The sequence below is a fragment of the Pinus tabuliformis genome, chromosome X, assembly GCF_031772625.1.
Source record: "Pinus tabuliformis cultivar Carrire ecotype Pingquan chromosome X, CPIR1, whole genome shotgun sequence".
Lineage (NCBI taxonomy): Eukaryota > Viridiplantae > Streptophyta > Pinopsida > Pinales > Pinaceae > Pinus > Pinus tabuliformis.
This window is the reverse complement of record NC_142308.1, coordinates 786,863,628-786,884,101: the sequence shown is the minus strand read 5'-3', so window position 1 is coordinate 786,884,101 and position 20,474 is coordinate 786,863,628. Positions and strand designations below refer to the sequence as shown.

General features: G+C 40.6%; 1 protein-coding gene and 1 pseudogene across 3 annotated transcripts in view; one reads left to right on the top strand and one right to left on the bottom strand.

Annotated features, from left to right (window-relative positions):
- Positions 1-20,474, bottom strand: part of LOC149142195 (threonyl and alanyl tRNA synthetase second additional domain-containing protein) — a 264,846-nt gene that overhangs the window by 147,063 nt on the left and 97,309 nt on the right. The window lies entirely within an intron of this gene.
- Positions 6,246-7,287, top strand: LOC149142196 (uncharacterized; annotated as a pseudogene).

Here is a 20,474-nt window from a genome sequence, read left to right as displayed (position 1 = left end):
CGAGCTACTGTTGCGCACACCCTCGTCGCCCACAACTCGTGCGGAAACCAACACAGACGCAGACTAACAGCCTCCACCGAAGCCGCAATCATCCGGCTCAGCTCTACTGCTACTATCCTTCCATTGGCCACGACTTTACAAATTGTCGTCGCAAAACAGCGGTCGCATGTTGTTACCTTCACTGTTGGAGTTCATCCCTCTCCCTGTCGCGTTGTTGTCCTGAACCTATGTGTCGCTTCTGTGTAACACTGCTAGTTGCTGCAACTTCATTCCACCCTTCTAGCCAAATGCAGCCTCAGCCTCACCCTCTTGGCGTCACCATACCCGCAACATGCAACCACCATTCGAACTCCAAGGAGATTACTGGTTGTGGGAATTGCTTCAGTTCAGAAAAAGTTTAATAAAACTTTTTCAATTTGTGGGTTCGCTACTCACTTTAATTGTGATTAACTTACGTAGAAGCGTTGCCGCCATCCGAGCTTATACCTACAATTGTGACCCTTCATAACACATACACAAGAAATTATTCCAAGGTTTAATCACAATTATTTGAAGTTTTAATCCAAAGTTTATTCAAAGGTTTAAACATCCAACAAAATACATTAATTAGTTGAGTTACTAAAAGAAAATTTAATTGGATGTTAAAAAGACCGATTCAAAAAACATAAAGTGAAGGATTTGAATAAAACTCATAAAGGTAATATTACTTTTCATTAAATTTTACTAAATTTGAAGTAAAAAGAGAACAAGGAACTATATATATATATATATATTAGTAATAATAAGGAAATTAAAAAAAAAAACTATTGAAGAAGTATACTTTTAAAAGACGGAAAAAGCTATTGAAGAAGTATACTTTTAAAAGACGGAATTTACAAAGGAAAAGAAAGGGGGAAAAGTATTTCATATTCAACAAAAAAAATGGAGTTTAGTTTGAAAATAAAAGAAGGAAGATTCTCTTATAAAGGTATTCCAATTGTAAATTTTAAATTATTTACATTGAAAGGGTGTCTCCAAAGGAAAGAGATTAACATCGCCATTAATCCAAACATTGAAGATAATTACATTAATATTAATTTGGCAAATCAGTTATTAATTCTAGAGCCAAATATAGGCGAACGAGAAGGTTTTCTTGGCGGGAAAGAATACAAAATTGATGATTTACAAGTGACGATTGATCATTATGATTACATATCTCAATTTTGTGTCGTAACTATGCTTGACAAAGAGGTTGACATAATTTTCGGTCGACCTTGGTTCAAGGAATTAGGTACATTCATTCTAAACACAGAAAACAAATTCTTGATGTTCCTTTACAAGAAGAAGATGGTCAAATTCCAAGACATGACAACAAAATCAAAACTAATAATGCCTTCAGTGAAGGATCTTAAGGATATTTCAGAACTAATGTTTCAAGAGAATCCAGAAACACTGTCAAAGAAGGAGAAAGAGCTTGAAGAAGTCATATCCAACAAAAATAAGGAAAAATCATGTTTGAAGGAACATAATCAGAAATTACTTACACAAGTAAGAAAATGTAAAGCTAAGAAACACCAGTTAAAACAAGAAAAGGAAATTTCTGAAAAGAAATTCAACGAAAATTTATTAGGAAAAGAAGAGAAAAGTTTATGCTTAAAGAACCTTAACCAAAGGTTATTAGAACAAATCAAGTGTTTAAAAGATGAGAAGCTTGAATACCAAAATAAAATTGACTCAGAAAATGAGGAACTTTTTCGTCTCAAAAACTATAATCAAAGTCTACTCACTCAAATTAAGAAACTTAAGGATGATAAGAAAGCATTAAAAGACAACTTAGAACAATTCACTCAAGAAGAAGTGTCGAAATCTCCAATCGTAACAGTCCAAGTTGAAAATAAGGGAATGAATACCGATCCAGTGAATATGACAACTCAAGAAGACAATTCAGTTGAAGAAATGACACACTTAGATGTTGTAGTTCAGATTATTAACATCCCAAGTGAAGGTTGTGTAACCAACTCAAGAAGACAATTCAGTGGAAGAAACAACACACTTAGATATTGCAGTTCAGATAATTAACATCCCAAGTGAAGGTTGTGTAACCAACTCAACAACATCATCCCCTGAAGTAAATCGAAAAATTTCAAACACTTAATAAGGGAATGTGAAACCAAAAAATTTCCCTATCAACCTCTGAATCATGAGAGTAGACAACTCAACCATGCTACGTATCAGGACCATTCAGACCAGAAACAACAAACTGATGTTACAGAGAATAGCGATGTAACCTCAATCAAGTCCTATGATGACAAGTCGTTACAAAATTTCAGTGATTAGAATATTACACAGAAGATTAATCTAGGATGGTCTGATCCCTTCTTAGTGCGACAATGTTGTTTGTCACTTAGAAGATCATATCATCTTGTATCGACAAAGATGACTCTTTTGAGACATAAAGAAATTCGAAGCCGAAAAAGAGATCAAGCTTTTTTCATTAACAAGCTTTGAAGAAAAAGCTTTTTGAGGAGAAAGGCAATGTTATGAATAAATATCTAGGAAATAATGTAAAATAATGTAAATGATAATAATCATAAATAATGATTAGTTAATTAGTAATTAGGTTGAAGAGTCATGTCTAAATGAGACATGACTCTCCATGAAGAGACATATGCTTGGTATATAAGCAAGCCTCTCATTCTTACTGTATCATCATTCTTATTCATACATTTAATATATAATATTTGTATCCTCATGAATATATTTATATTCCAAATCTTTTGGAGTAATTAATCTTTTGAAGGAACTTTGTTCGCTTCAATGAGCACAATGAAGAAATTTCAACCCCCACTCTGGTTATCAGTTTTCCTTATCACTCCATGCATTTAGTTTTAAATCCAAGCATGATAAAAATTCTAAAATCTAGAAATGATAATATTTTTTTGAAAACACAAATTTAGAGATTTTACAACTGCTGAAATTGCATAAATAAAACACAACAAAATTATGACAGCCCCACACAAAAAATAACACAGTGATTTTTTGTCAATGTGACCCTGGAAAAAACCCCTACAACTCTTGGGGAAAACCAGTTTGAGAGCTCTTCTTTATTTCTGAAAATGCTTTTATAGAGAAACTGAAATACACAGTAAAAATTCCAGCAACCACAAATTACAACTTATCTCGATTTCCGTGCTTGAACTCCGCCTCGAAAATTGTGCCAATCAACAAACAGCGAAAACAAAAATTTTTACAAAAATAAAACAGCATTAAATGTTGTACGGCCAGCCTCGAAAGATGTGCCCAGAACTCGATGTCCCTCTTCCTCGATTTCTATGCCTTTCTCCTACTATACGGTTTTTCCTTGGGATGCGTGCCAATAAATGTTGCTGCCCAGATTTGCTGAAATGTCTTCTTGCTGCTCTCCTTCACTTCCTCACTACTCAGAAATTTTCTCCTTGCTCTCTCTTCTCTTTCTCTCAAATGCTCATGAAAGAATGAATGATTTTTTCCTCTTCTCTTCTCCTTTTATTCTCTAAATGATCTTTTGGGTTAGCCTAAGATCTAATGGCTGAGATTCATTTAGATCTAGGGATGAAAATAAATGTGCATTTAATTCTCACTTTCTATTTTTTAACTTGCCCACTTAAATAAAGACCCACTTAGCCTTTTATTTCCATAGTCACTTTTTCACTTTCTAATTCTTCATTCACTTTAATAAAGTCACCTTTAAATTAGAATGTAACTTTAGCACTTATAAAGTCACTTTTAAATTAGAATGTAACTTTACCACTTATAAAATCACTTTTAAATTAAATTGATTTTACCACTTATAAAGTCACTTTAGGAGAAAAGTAAAAAATAATTTTGGATAGTTTTCCCTAGGCCAAAGATCAAAGCCTTAGGGAACCACTTGTCCTCTGGCACCCAAATTTTAACACACAAAATTAAATGTCTTTCTTTTTGTCCCAACTTCTATTAATGTAATCAAGATTGAGATATTGGAGTTCCACTTCCCTCATCTCCTTAAAGGGGATGTGGAAGTGGGTTGCTCCTCAAAAATGAAGAAAACATTCAAAGATTGTAATATGGGGAAATTTCATTTTCAGGGAATTTCATGGCGATGCCACAAATTTCAGCTAGTCATCTCCATTGCTCTTCATGTGGACTCTTTTGTGCCCTTGATTATTGTTAGCTTGAAAGATTTCATAAAAATCACTTTTGGGTAGAGCAAGGAGCAAGAGAGGATTTACCCCTACCTATCAACCCATTTCCTAGTCAACACCAACGTGACTGCAAAATATTGCAATCAGTTAAATGCCTTAATCTTTTCTTCCAGGAACATAACTCTAACTATTGAACCTCATTAATTCTTGGGCCTAGATAGGCTACAAATGAGCCTACCAGCTAACTTGCACTGGAGTAATAAGGCTGTTAATATATTTATCATGGCGACATTGTCTATCTTACTTTTGTAGTTATGACGATTTCTCATGAAAACTATCATAAATTTTTAGATTTAATGTAATGTCCCTTTCCGAATGATCACTTTTGAAAAACGACTCAGTAGCCTACTTGATTCCCATAGGCTATGGTCAGTAAAAGAGGGATCAATTAATTCAATTGTTTAAATTTCATTTGGGTGAAAAATCAACATGTAAAAGTGACACTGAATAATTAAATTAAAAAGCAGTTATTAAGTGACTATGGGAGAAAAAGCAAGGAAAACTTTATAAAGTCACTTTATAATATATATTATTTAAGTGAGTGGGAAAAGGTACAAAAGTAAAACAAAGGATCGAAGGGAAAAAAGGTTATAAAAAAAATACCCATGATATTCTGATAACCCAACCCATGGTAATTTGATGACCCATGGTATTTTGATAACCCATGGTATAGACCCATAGTATTCTGATAACCCATGGTATAGACCCACGGTATTCTAATGATAAAAGAGAGATTGGAGTTCACTCTTGGGGCATGTCTGATTATTTTCGCAAGTCGATTTGAAGAGCTCTTGTAGCTTGCGTGTGTGGGGGGGTAAAAGCCTTAAGAGAATCTGTAAGGTGAAACAAATTCACCCTAGCTGAACATAGGGAAGAATCACTCAGATTCTTCACAGGAATTCATTGTCAAAGAGGGATATTTGTCTTTTTGGCCAAAACAAGGGTTCAACCAGAATTTGTGTGGATTTTGTGTGGATCAATTTAGCTATCAGCTACTCATGGAAGCCTAGGGAGACCAAGTTTATCAGTGTTTCAGCATTCAGAAGGTTGTGTAGGCCGATTTAGCCATTAGCATTCTGTGGCTTTTCAAGGGAGGTCGAATGAGCTCAATAAATTGTCCCAGCAAAGTGATTTACAGCAGTTTGTCAGGAGTATTTCAGAGCTGCCATCTTCTTCCTATTCCCCAGCAAAATCGTGCCATTTGCCAGGGCCATTCACATGTTCCTAGAGACTGATTTTTTTTGTATCTAAAAGGGGTTGCCTTGCATATTAATAAAAACAGATTTGATTGGTTGAGTTGTTGCTGTGAAAATTTTATTTGTTGTCTCTGTTATTATTGTTACAGTGGTAATGTTGCTTCTGGTATATTTTTTGTAAAGGTTTTATATCTTAATATATGCAAAGTGTTTGACGAAATGTATTAGAAACGCCTCATATTTGTTTACATACAAAGTGTTTGACGAAATGTCTAAAAGCTAAAATTCAAGAAATTGTGAGTTTGGTTAGAACATTCTAGTAGGGGGCATTATAGTGGTATCAAAGTCGTGCATCCTGCCACCCTGAAGGGTTTTCAGTTTAAGAGTCATTTTCATAAGTGCTTCCAGTTAGTTGCAGCTGGGAATTAGTTCTTTCAATGAAAAAAATGAAAACCTTTAACGAACGGGAGAGCCTGTTAGAATTGTTGCAAAACATTGAAAATCATAAGATGAAGGGTTGTTGGAATCTCAATTATCAGTCGATACAAGCAAAAAGAATTATTCCATTGCAAAAAATAATGAAGGCAATCAAGTAGAGTCTATTTCTAGAAAAGCTTCTTCTTCAAATGCTCCTCCAATGTCAATAGCGATTACTATCCCTAGTTCTTCAAAGAAAGTGCTTGTGCTTGGTGTAAAGGATGATAGTTCTTTGCCACTCTCTAAGGATGCATTGAATCACTTTGATGATGGATTGCGCAATTCTGAGGATGCATCACATAAATATGAATCCAATGATGTGGCTATCCAAGCTGCCGAAGAATAAACTAATAAGCCAATTCCATCGCCTATGATGCCCAATTGACCTGTCAACTATGGCATGATTGCAATGTCATTGGATGAAATGAGCATTTTTAATGCGCCAAACTCAATGGAGGGGATTCTATAGAATGATCATTCAGCTTCACCTTTCACATGTCTCTGTCATGGCCATGGCGATGGTGCATTCTTGGCTACTGCAAGGGCCTTTAACGCACCCACGATGCATCCCACCCTGGTTTCCATGCTCATGAACGTCATATCCCAACAAAGCATGGAGGATGACTTCCACTTTTTGCATACACCTCATCACGAGTTCGAAACTTCGAAGACACAAGCCTCGCCTCTGAGAATGGGTTTTTGAATTACCATTCCGAAGTGGGGCTCCAGCCACCTGCACAGCAGTAGGACAATGACAACAACAACAACGCGAAGAAGCAGGAACAACATAAAACTAGGCGGAGTTCCAAGGTGGGCGAGAACGAGGAGGATCGAGACAATCAACAAATCACGAGTGTGCGAGTCGATCTGGTCCAAAACAAGTGACCCTTTAAGTGTGCCTACAACGGTTGCGACAAGACATTCAAGAATTCACAGACACTGAAAATGCATCACAAGACTCACTACACAAACGATGCTATTGAGAAACGACTAGAAGAACAGTTTTTTAATAACACCGCGGGTAATTGCAGGGTGGGGCATAATAAGAAGATCCCCTATAGATGTCCCATTTGTAGGCGAAGTTTTGTGGTTTTGTATGAGCTCATAAGGAACTTCAGCCAGAAATATTTGGAGGGCAAGAATATGTACAGCTGCTAGAAATGTGGTAAGAGGTTTTATATTGAGATTGATTTGAGAGATCACAAGAAGCTCTGTGGGGAGCCGATTCAATGTAAATGCGATATGAAGTTTGCTTTCGAGTGTCACATCTTGTTGCCCATAAGAAAACCCATCTCGAATGCCAGGATTCATGCCTCTTCAACTATAGTCAATGGGAGATCCTCCGGTTTTTAATTTTAAATGCCCACTGGTGGTTGGAGGAGTATAAATTTGATTTCGGTTTGATGGTGTAACATATATGATGTAAAACCATCATGGATTACAATTAGCATAAATATCATTTGGGTGAAAAAGAAACCTGTAAAAGTGATATTGATTAATTAGATTAAAAAGGTGTTATTAAGTGACTAGTGACTATGGGAGAAAAAGCAAGTAAAACTTTATAATGTCATTTTATAATATTTAATTGAGAGGAAAAAAGTAAAAAGGTAAAAGAAAGATTCAAACGGAAAAAAGTTTATAAAAGAGATACCCATGGTATTCTGGTGACCCATGGTATTCTAATGATAAAAGAGAAATTGGAGCTCCTTCTTAGGGAATGCCTGATTATTTTCTCAAGTTGATTTGGACAGCTCTTGTAGCTTTTGTGTGTGGGGGTTAAAACCCTTAATAGAATTGGTTTTGGTGGTGAAACAAATCCACCCTAGCTAATCACAAGGAAGAATCACTCGGGTTCTTCACAAGAATTCATTATCGAAGAGGAAGATTCATCTTTTTGGCTATAACAAGGGTTCAACCAGAAATTGTGTGGATTTCGCGAGGATCAATTTAGCTATCAGTTGATCATGGAAGGCAAGGGAGATCGAGTTTATCAGTGTTTCAACATTCAGAAAGTTGTGTAGGCCGATTTAGCCATTAGCATTTTGTCACTTCTCAAGCGAGGTCAAATCAACTCAATAAATTGTCCCAGCAAAGTGGTTTACAGCAGTTTGTCAGGAGCATTTCAGAGCTGCCATCTTCTTCTTATTCCCCAGCAAACATCGTGCCATTTGCTAGGGTTGCTTACAATTTCCCAGAAACTGAATTTTTTGTATCTAAAAGGGGCTTCCTCACACATCAATAAATCAGATTTAATTGGTTGAGTTGTTGCTATGAAAATTTTATTTGTTGGTTGTGTTATTATTGTTATTGTAGTAATCTTGCTGATGGTATATTTGTTGTAAAGGCTTCATATATGATCATATGCAAAGTGTTTAATGAAATGTGTTATAAATGTTTCATATTTGTTTACATGCAAAGTGTTTGACAAAATGTCTGAAAGCTAAAATTCATAAAATTGTGAATTTGGTTAGAACATTTTAGTAAGGGGTATTACATTTAATGTGATGGCTATGGTTGTTGTGATGATATTAATGATGGAATATTCTTGTGGTGTTGGTATATGATGCAACAGTCATGTTGTTTTCCTCTGGGGACCTACAAACAGTGTGACTAGCATATGTTATGGTTGTTATCTTAATTGACCAATGGTTACATTTTGATCTCTATACCTGCAAAACAAACAGTTATTGTGCATGCAAGGACAAATGAAAATAAAATCTAGAGTAACTGTTAAAATTGGTAACTAGGGCCAAACTCAATGTGGATCTACTTATGCATGGCAGCTGATATTTTTTGTGAATTCCTCTCGTCGAGAGGTGTAGGATTGATCTAAAGATCATTTGATTCCGACATGTATAAATGGAGATATGAATTTATTTGTGTTATGGGACAATTCGTCAAGGTGGGCCAGCAACCAAATTGCCCCCACTTGTGCTCAACATTTTAGTATAAAAAGAGGTGAGCTTGCTAGTCATTTACACATACTCTTCTTGTGATCTCTTCCTCTCCACTTGTCTTTGGGTTTTGGTGGGAGGAGAGATCCTAAGAGACAACGCTGCCCTAATGAAGAGATGCCCTAGATCTGAATGCTGACATAGGAAAGAAGGATCTACGCAGCCCTAAAAGAAGAACCTAGCTTCTAATGCTGCCCTAATAAACGCTGTTAATGGAGGAAGTCTCAACGCAGTCATGTTGAAGCTTCCCTCTACGCCATCAGGGATCTAGGACGCAGTCAAGCAGGTGACTAGGATATGCTGGTTGCAATAACCCTCAACGCAGTCATGATAAAGCTGCACTAAACGCAGTCAAGGAGAAGACCTAAACGCAGTCATGGTGAAGACCTTAACGCTGTCCATAAAAGATCTACACGCTGCCTTAAAGAGATCCCTAATACGCTGTTCTAGGCCACAGTTTGAGGAGGGTTTTCATGTGCCCTAAACTTCTGTGAGTGCAAGCCCTAGCCGCAGTCCTAATGGGAGGACTATAGTCTTACCCTAGCCGCAGTAAATGACAAGATCTGGCCGCAGTCCTAGGGGATCTCTAGAGCTACAATATGCTGCCTGAATGGTTCCTAATCTGCAGTCTCAAGTCTGCCCTAGCCGCAGTAAAAGGAGAAGGTTACAGTCACCAAAATAGAGGACTATAGCAGCTGTCCATTTGTGCTTCTAACCGCAGTCTTATGTGTCATGTTGGTGCCCTAGACACAGTCCATGAGGAGGACTGCTAGAGGCAGTTTAGGAGGGCTGTTAGAGGCAGTTAAGGAGGACTGTTAGAGGACTTGGTTGCTGTCCTAGAGAAGCTCTCCGCTACCTGAATATGAAAGAAGCCTAAACAACCATAGCCTAGCTGCTTTGCTAGGCTGCAAGCCATAGCAAGCAGCTAAGGCTGATAAGTGTAAATAGGTTGCAGCATATTGGATGCTGTATGTGCAGCATAATGATATATATTACAGCAAGCATGGATGAGTGTATGTTGGATGCAGCATGGTGTTAGAGACAGCATGTTTAGTTGCAACAATGATTAGTGCAGCATGATGAATGGTACAGCATAGTGCACAATGATAGTGGTACAGCATAGTGCACAATGATAGTGGTGCAGCATATAGGTGACAGTAAGGATGGGTGCAGCGTGGTGCAGCACAAGTATGGTGCAGCATAATGGTACAGCATGGTGATGATAGGCATGGATGCATAGCAGCAACACGCTGCATTGTAGCAGCTTGTTGATGATGGGTACAACATGATGATGAGGTATTGCTCAGTGATTGGGTGCAGCACAGTGACGAGTGCAGCGTGATGATGAGGTGCAGCACAGTGATGGGTGCAGCATGGTGATGGAGTCACCTTGCAAGATCAGCTGAAGCAGTATGTCTTCACTGGAGTTTAGATCAGCTACCTCATGTGTTATCTTCATGGAGAAGATCTTTGCTCTTAGTTTGATAAGTCAAAATGTTGACTTCAGATGTATATGTATTGTCTCTCTCTCTGCTGAACTATTGAAGAACATAAGAAGAAGTGATCAAGGGTTTCCCCACATTGGGGTTTGTCCCTGGCTGGCGCCACATCTTGTGTCCTCTTGTCTTGGCTTGTTTTCTGTGATTTATGTTTATGTTCTATCTGCATTTTACTATCATGCTAAATGTGATTGTTAATCTGAAATTGATATTGAGTTAATGTGAAAAATTGAAGTAAATTGCTCTCAGCATAGAACATACCTAAAATTAACATGGTATCAGAGGTGAGGTGAAGACAAAACCCAAGCAAGAGTAAAAGAGCAATCACCGAAAACAGTTGGAAAGCACAAAAGGCTCAATGGGTTCCTCATCCCTCTTCAAATTCACAAAGGGTGAAGTTGAAGAAAAGAAGACTATCGAAGTGGCACAGCAAAAGCGTCCGGTGGCCTACCTAAAGGTCACTTCAATGGGAAGTCCGGATCTAAGGGTGGAAGGAAAGGCAGATGCCTTGCTTGCAATGAGTTTGGCCATTATGCGAAGGAGTGTCTCAATAGAAGGGACACATCATTTGATGATGACAACAATCATTCCAGGGGCATCTTCAATGATCAGAGGAATGACAGGTACAAAGGCAAAGGAATAAAAGGAATGTAGGTCATCAAGGAAATGGCCGACTCTTCAAGAAAGCAAGGAACTCCATGTATGAAGAATCAAATGTTGTTTCTAATAAGCAAAAGGAACATTATCTTATATTGGCCCTCTCCACTACTCCTCCAGACTCTCTAGGAATCTAGCTTATTGATAATAGTGCTTCAAGACACTTCATCGGATACAAGGAAGCTCTCTCTAATTTGATAGAGAAGGAGACAATCGTGGAGATTATTCTTGGAGACGATGCCACCTATCCCGGAAAGGGTGTAGAGAATGCTACCCTTCAATTTAATGACGGTAGCACGATTCATTTACAAGAATTTCTTTATCGATCTCAAGAAGAACCTGGTGTCCATTTCGGCAATGGAAGTCAAAAGTTTCTAGGTGGCATTCATCGATGGAAAGGTACGTGTTTGAAAAAGGAATTTTCGAGATGCTTTTACTCTTGGGTTCAGGGTTGGAAATTTGTATCAAGTTTCTAGAATTCCATTGGGGACCATGTCGTGTGACTCATCTCTTCTACGGCATCGGAGGTCTGCCCATCTTCATTATGGGGCCCTACTCGATGTGAGAGAGATGCTGACAGGGATGTTTGAATTCAAAGAAGAGCATGAAAGTACATGTCCGAGATGTACCGAAGGAAAATTTACAAGGGGACCATTCCCCTCATGTAATAGCAAGACCACAGATGTGGAACAACCCGAGGGCTTTGAGATTCATGATCGGGAATCTCATGTATGCGGGTTGAAGAAAGCTCTCTATAGTTTGAAGCAAGCACCCCGGACTTGGTATGAGAGGATTGATACCTATCTGATGAAGCTGAGATTCACTAGGAGTGAAGTCGATCCAAATCATTACTTCAAGATTGTGGCTGATAGACCTATCATACTGGCACCTTATGAGGACGACCTCTTTCTGACAGGTGCAGACCCTCTCATTTACAAAAGTAAGAGGGAGTTGGATTCTGGATTTGGAATGTTAAACTGCAAGCCTGTGACTACCTCGATGGAGATTAACTTTCAGAAGTTATGTCGTAATGATGCCGGACCTGATTTGGGAAATGTCTCTGAGTTTCATAATCTCATACTAGCATTGATGTTCTTGGTCAACTCCCATCCGGATATATGTTTTGCAGTTAGCATGCTGAGCACATATATGGTTGAGCCTCACTAGATTGGTGCCAAGAATCATTTGAGATATCTTTAGGGCACAATCTCTCATGGATAGAGATACACTGCCGGAAATGTGAAGCTGCATGATTATTCTGATGTTGATTAGGTAGGCAGTGTGGAGGATCGCAAGAGCACTTCTGCATGTTGGTTCTCTTTGGGTTCTACTTCAATATCCTAGATGAGCAGGAAGCAGAAGTCGGTTGCTTTGAGCACCGATGAGGCCAGATACATAGCAGTGAGTATGACCTCTTGTGAAGCTGTCTAGTTGTGGAAGCTCTTCAATGAGTTGTTTGGACACGTATTGGATATCATCGTGATCTTCTGAGACAACCAGAGGGGGATTCGATTGTTGAGGAATCCTATATTCTATGATCACTGCAAGCATATAGACATTAGGTACCACTTTATCTAAGATATGGTATATCGAGGAACAAGAAAGCTCCATCGCATTGGGACTGATGTGCAGGTCGCCGACATTCTATCGAAGCTCCTGGGAAAGGTCAAATTTGTGACTTTCCGAGAACGACTAGGAGTCGTGGAGAGACCCTCTCCTAAGGGTCCTCTATGATATGGATATTGAGCTCTGGGAGCTCTGGGGGGCATGTGGTACTTCCTGGAGTGATGAGCAACCATAGGGTGAGTGGTTCAGCCTTCCCCTAGTGGTCTGCTATCTAGGCGGGATGAGTGTTCATCCTTCTCCTGCTGACACACAATCATAGGGTGAATGGTTCAACCTTCCCTTAGTGATTTGTTGTGTACAGGGTGAGTGGTTCAGCCTTCCCCTGGGATACCCCATGGCGACATGTAGGCAGGAAGAGTGGTTGATCCTTCTCCTGCTGAGATATCCTACCCATGTAGTCTGGGACTCATGGGAAGTACCTCTCATCTGGCCAATGAGTAGGGAAATGAGGATAGGGACCATAGTAGTACCGATGGACGCATCGTGTATCTACCATACTCCCTATGTTAGGATGACATTGATTTGGGATCAATTGGAACTGACTTCGAGTCAATAAGAGTGATATAAATCACTCTCTTTTGGAACTGATTTCGAATCAGTAAGACTGGTATGATACACTCTATTTCTTTGGAACTGATTTCGGATCAGTAAGAGTGGTATGGAACACTCTCTTTATTTGGAACTGATTTCAGATCAGTAAGAGTGGTATGACACACTCTCTTCATTGGGACTGACTTCGGGTCAGTAAGAGTGGTATGGGACACTCTCTTTTATATGGGACTGACTTCGGGTTAGTAGAGGATGGTATGATACGTTCTCGATCACTTCTTCTTCTTCTTAGTTCAGCAAAGCAGAGCAATGCAAGGCACTGATGGCAGAGATAGTACAGTCTGGAAGATGGTCTAGCAGATGGAGTTCTCCCTAGTTGAGAGGGAGTGTTAAAATTGGCAACTAGGGCTAAACTCCATGTGGATCTACTTATTCATGGCAGCTGATATTTTTCGTAGATTCCTCTCGTCGAGAGGTGTAGGATTGATCTAAAGAGCATCCGATTTCGACATGTATTCATGGAGATAAGAATTTATTTGTGTTATGGGACAATTCGTCAAGGTCGGCCAACAACCAAATTGCCCCCACTTGCGCTCAACGTTTTAGTATAAAAAGAGGTGGCTTGCTAGTCATTTACACACACTCTTCTTGTGATCTCTTACTCTCCACTTGTCTTTATGTTTTGGTGGGAGGAGAGATCCTAAGAGACAACGTTGTCGTAATGAAGAGATGCCCTAGATCTGAATGCTGCCATAGGAAAGAAGGATCTATGCAGCCCTAAAAGAACCTAGCTTCTAACGCTACCCTAATAAATGATGTTAATGGAGGAAGTCTCAACGGAGTGATGTTGAAGCTGCCCTCTACGCTGTCAGGGATCTAGGATGCAGTCAAGGGTGACTAGGATATGCTGGTTGCAATAGCCCTCAACGCAATCATGATGAAGCTACCCTAAATGCAGTCAAAGTGAAGACCTAAACGCAGACCTAAACACAGTCATGGTGAAGACCTTAACGCTGTCCATAAAAGATCTACACGCTGCCTTAAAGAGATCCCTAATAAGATGTTCTAGGTTGCAGTTTGAGGAGGGTTTTCATGTGCCCTAAACTACTGTGAGTGCAAGCCCTAGTCGCAGTCCTAATAGGAGGACTACAGTCTTACCCTAGCCGCAGTAAATGACAAGATCTGGCCGCAGTCCTAGGGGATCTCTAGAGCTACAATATGCTGCCTGAATGGTTCCTAATCTGCAATCTCAAGTCTGCCCTAGCCACAGTAAAAGGAGAAGGCTACAGTCACCAAGATAGAGGACTATAGCAACAGCCCATTTGTGCTTCTAACTACAGTGTTATGTGCCATGTTGGTGACCTAGACACAGCCCATGAGGAGGACTGTTAGGAGGGTTGTTAGAGGCAATTAAGGAGGACTATTAGAGGACTTGGTTGCTGTCCTAGAGAAGCTCTCCGCTACCTGAATATGAAAGAAGCCTAAACAACCATAGCCTCGCTGCTTTGCTAGGCTGCAAGCGATAGCAAGCAACTAAGGCTGATAAGTGTAAATAGGTTGCAGCATATTGGATGTTGTATGTGCAGCATAATAATATATATTACAACAAGAATGGATGAGTGTATGTTGGATGTAGCCTGGAGTTAGAGACAGCATGTTTAGTTGCAACAATGATTAGTGCATCATGACGAATGGTGCAGAATAGTGCACAATGATAGTGGTGCAGCATATAGGTGATAGTAAGGTGTTGGAATTTCTAAGTCTAACTGTTAGAAACCCTTCATGTACTTTTCGTATTTATTTATGCCTACTTGTTCTAATTAATTAACAAGTTATTTACCATGTAAATACTGAAAATAAATACAAATACATGCTCAACACATCACAAATCATCAACTGAAGGAAACAAAACAAGCACACAAGTGACACCATTGTTTTTGGACCAATGTCCCCGGAAAAACCCAATGCGGGAAAACCGGTGCAGCTATCTGAGGCTTTTAATTACTAAGCAGTTTCAAAATACAATTTGGGTGCCAAAACCAGCTCACCCAATAGAGAATAAGCTCGGCAATAATACCTCTCTGTCGGAGACAAATGTTCCAGCTGAAACCCCGGATAAACACTCCGACAGCTCCCAGCTCCAATCTGCCCCACGAAAACCCCAGCATCAGCCTCTAAGGACTGCGTCAGCCCTTTCTGGCCCAGCATTTGCCCAACGTCACCCTAGCTCACCTTGCGTCAGCATCTAGAGGCACTGCGTCAGCCCTTAGAGCCTTTGCGTCACCCACGCAGGCTCTCTAAGGCACTACGCAACTCCTGGCTGCCTCTGAGTGAGCCTTGGTTGGCTCTACGTGAACCTCTGGCTGGCTCTGCGTCCCTCTCTCCCAGCTTCTGCATTGATCCACCTGGTAGTATCTCTGCCTCTTTGCTTCTGTATTCACTGCCCCTCAGTTGCAACTCCGATCACTCTTTCGACTTCCTCAGCAAACCCTGCCCCAGAAAATCGAAATCTTGATCAACTCGATGTGTTCTCCAAGTGACCCTCAAGCCACCTCTTATACTTTGCTTGTTGACAATTCAACGGTCGAGATTAAGTCCCTAATCAACGGCTAAGATTAGATCTGGCTTGATCCATGACTTTTGGACCATTCTAACTCAGTTTTATATTAATTCACATTAATATTTTATTTACCCTAAGTTTAGACTTGGGGACTCCATTAAAAATATTAATTATTTTAATATCTCCCAAACTGTTTAGAATCTGCCCATACCATTTCTAGTTATTGGAGATCTCATGTGCTTTAGCCTCTCCACCAATTTCTGTGGCTAGATCACATTCGATGCTACCCCAAATCAACACTCCCTCTTAGCGAGGACTGAGCTCTAGTAATACTCCTCACTAAGCATCACCCTGATCATCCGGCATCAGTCCCTGTGCTGATGCTTGGCCTGCTGCTCAACATCCTCTGCACTGCTGCATCATGTACTGCTACCCATGGCCCTGCCACTGCCACTGTTGCATCTGTAAGGGAGCTTCCTCTGCATTCGTGTTGCTACCCATGGCTCTGCCACTAACACTCCTGCATCTGCACTGCAATCCCTCTCATCATGTTGCATCGTGCTGCCCATAGCACTGGCACTGCTAACTGCTGCACTGCAACTCAGTTACTGAGAAGTAAGTAATTGATCTCCCAACTCTCAAATCTCTGTCAGGCTAGAGACACCCTCGATGCTGAAACTCCCTCTATCACTGACAAGTGCTCCCTCTTTGACCTCTGCGTCGTTGCAACAACTCCATGCATCTCGCACTGCTGCCTCATGCTGTCCTGGGAATTCAGCAATGTAGCTCCCTTTGATGCTCCATCTGCATCCGTCTCTATTGACATCCGCCAGTACTGCTACTCCTCTTCGGGGCTCCCGTAGCACAGTATAATCCAGTGTTGCGGGGGAGCGCCCCCCCCCCCCTCGCTCCCGCTCCCGATCCGCGCTCCGGGCGGGAGCGACTCGGGAGCGGGTCGGGAGCGCGCTCCCGAAATCGCTCCCGAAAAGGGAGCGATTTCGGGAGCGCGCTCCCTAAAAAAATTTTCGCTCCCTGCCTTTTCGGGAGCGTTTTGCCTTTTTTGCATTTTTTTTTTGTAGTAATGTTCGAAATGCAATTTTTTTTGAAAGAAACAAATAGTTTTTGAGTGGGGCAACTTAATGATCAAGTCTAGGCCCTAGTATTGATATGCTATTCATGGTAATGTTAAATTCTTAAAGTAAAAGTGACATTTTCTTTAATTTTCATTTTCATCCTTTTACTTAAATTTTTAACATTACCATGAAATGACTCAGGATGTTTGAGAGTGGTTTCGTCCTCATTGGATTTCATATGAAGAAAGTAGAATTTTAGATTTCATTCAAAATCCAGCAGACTTATCAGTTTTTCAGGATTTCAGGATTGGGGGATTGCAATGTTTCCATTGAATTTTGTCATGTATTAGGGTATGGAACTCATATTTAATCAAGAGTACCAATCCCTCTATGTACCTTGATGTTAGTGACATTGGTTGTCGAACTCCTCTATCATGACCCTTCTAAAAATGTACGCATCACTCAAACAAAATCTTGACTTGACATGCTATGCTTTTTCTATCTTATGTTAATGCTTAGAGGGTGATATTAATGACAAAGATCCCTATACAGATACAAAGGTAATGACAAAGATACCTCTGGATATTAATGCTTGGAGGGTGATATTAATGACAAAGATCCTGATTTTGCAACAAGACTAAAAAATTAGACATTTCTCGTGGTGGCAAGAGGCCCAAGCATAAGAAATAGATAAAAGATTTACTTCTCTTTTCTAGTTTCTAGTAGCTTTTATAACTATTGACTCTTTCATATTTATTATGATATTTTTTTAAACAATATATGACAATTTAAGTTTGAAGTTGGCAATTATAACTCATTAGTAATGAATTATGAATATGATGCTTCATGAAAGTTGAAAGTTGTTTCATTTCATTTCATTTTATAACATTTCATTTCATGTTAGATATTATTTGTTGTAATGGTTACACTTAGCTTACAAGTACAACTTTGGTGATCAATGATGATAAATGTTATATATTGAATTTTAAAAGCTTGAAACTTTAAGATTGATGAATCATGAGACTCAATATGTTGTATGTTACTATGTTACTAACTTGCGGACGTGGTTGATGAAGATTATAACTTCTAGATGATTGTTGTTATATGGTTCAATCTATGTTTTTTTATGTTTTTTATGTCTATTTCATCATTCTACATGTTTTTGTTGACATATATGTATCAAAAATTAAAAAATATAAAAAATATATATATTTTTAAAAAATCGCTCCCCGATTCGCTCCCAAACCGGGAGCTTCTGAAAATGGTCGCTCCCGCTCCCGCTTCCGCTCCCGCTCCCCGCTCCCGCTCCCGCTCCCAAGTAACATTGGTATAATCCAAGAGGTTGGGTACCTCGAAGATCCTGCCCCTCTTCGCTTGTAGTCCGTCTGCTTACAGCTCGATGTCCCCCCCTTCCTCTCAAGTGGCGTATGAGCACTCATGGCACAATCATCATCTGTCTCCACTTCCTTCTCCGCCCTTGCTGGCGCAGCCTTGGTCTCAGAAGCCTCTCCTTTGCTCTTCTTCCTCGGACACTAGCTCGCATAGTGACCCAGTTCCCCACAGTTGAAGCATTTGACCTTGGAGAGGTCCTTCTTCTTCCGTTTCTCCTGCTTTCCCTCAGATGCTAGGGCAGCATCCTCTTCTTCCTCCTTGATTCTGATCCCCTTGCCGCTGCTTCCCGCCTTGCTTAGCCTTCTGATCTCTTCTTGGCAAAGAGTCGCCCACATTTCCTCCCAATCTGGAAGGGTCGCCCTGCCTAGTATGCTCTGGACAAACACCTCCCAGTCTTCTAAGACTGCGTTCAGGGCTATTCTCACCATCAATTCTTGATCCAGCGTGGCCCCTATGGAAGTCAGTTGATCTCGGATCTCCTTTAATCGACGGAGGAAGGTGTCGATCTGTTCTCCCTTCTACATCTGGTGTGACCGCAACTGATTTTCTAGTAGCATCTTCCTCTACACGGAAGTATGCTGATTCAACTTCTTTAGGGCCTCCCACATCTCATTTGTTGTATTCTTCTTGGCAATGTGTGGTACTACATGGTCCTTGACCCTGTCAAGGATGATGCTCTTGGCCCTTGCCATTGCATCCTCGTACTTATCGTTATCAGTCGGGTCAACTGGGACCACTATTGTCCTCAAGGCGAAGTACTTGAGATGGTTCCTGTCTAGAACAAATAAGATTCTTCCCTTCCAGACTACTAAGTTTGAGGCTCCGTCCAGTCTGTCCTGGTCTCTTACCCCATTCACTGCCATCTCACTGCTCCTCTACTTCCCTTCTAGAAGTTTTCGGTGTGACTCCCTCTAAGCCTCGATTTCCCTCCTAGAAACCCCTCTGCCAATGTCAAGATGCCCCCACTTCGATCCTTGGTGCAACTACACCACTGATCCAGATTTCTTAGCTAGAAATCCTCAACAGCAACTCCCTCCTCCTTGGTCTTACCCTATTAGGTATTGTTCCGACTACAATACCCTACCATCTTCACTCTTCAACTTACCCATAGCCTCCTAAGCCCCAGCAAACTAAAGGTTGGAGCTTCTAGGCTCTGCGCAATCCCGGCACCAGCAAAATCCGCACCTCCTAGCCACGGGCGTCAATCCTTCCTAATTGAGAAAGATGACCGGGGCACTGCGTAAGTCGAGTCTGCTCTTCTCTGCCACTGCGTTGATCCTCTTCCCGGCTCAAACTTGATGACGCAGGCACTGTGTCACCCCTTCCTTGCTGCTTCTGTGCTAGGAATAGCTTCTGTCACTCGGGACAATTGTTTTCTGTTGTTGCTACTCTGCTCGGCTGATGTTCTCATTTCTTTTGTGATCTGCAACCACACTTTGATACCATGTTGGAATTTCTAAATCTAACTATTAGAAACCCTTCATGTACTTTTCTTATTTATTTCTGCCTACTTGTTCTGATTAATTAACAAGTTATTTACCATGTAAATACTGAAAATAAATACAAGTACATGCCCAACACATTACAGATCATCAACTGAAGGAAACAAAACAAGCACACAAGTGACAGTTGTTTTTGGACTAATGTTCCCAGAAAAACCCAATGTGGGAAAACCGATGTAGCTATCTAAGGATTTTAATTATTAAGCAATTTCAGAATACAATCTAGGTGCCAAAACCGGCTCATCCAATAGAGAATAATCTCGGAAGTAGTACCTCTCAGTCGAAAACAAATGTTCCAGCTGAAACCGCGGATAAACACTCTGACAACTCCCAACGCTAATCTGCCTCACGAAAACCCTAGCGTCAACCTCTAGGGACTGCGTCGGCCCTTTCTGGCCCAGCGTCTACCTAGCGTCACCCTAGCTCACCCTGCGTCAGCCTCTGGAGGCACTATGTCAGCCCTTAGAGCCTCTGTGTCACCCACATTGGCTCTCTAAGGCACTGCGCAACTCCTCGCTACCTCTGCATGAGCCCTAGCTGCCTCTGCATGAACCTCTAGCTGGCTCTGTGTCCCTCACTCTCGGCTTCTGCGTTGATCCACCTGGTACTATCCCTGCCTCTCTGCTTCTGTATTCACTGCCCCTCAGCTACAACTCTGATCACTCTTTTAACTTCCTCAGCAAACCCTGCCCCAGAAAACCAAAATCTTGATCAACTCAGTGTGTTCTCCAAGTGACCCTCAAGCCTCCTCTTATACTTTTCTCGTTGAAAATTCAACAGCCGAGAT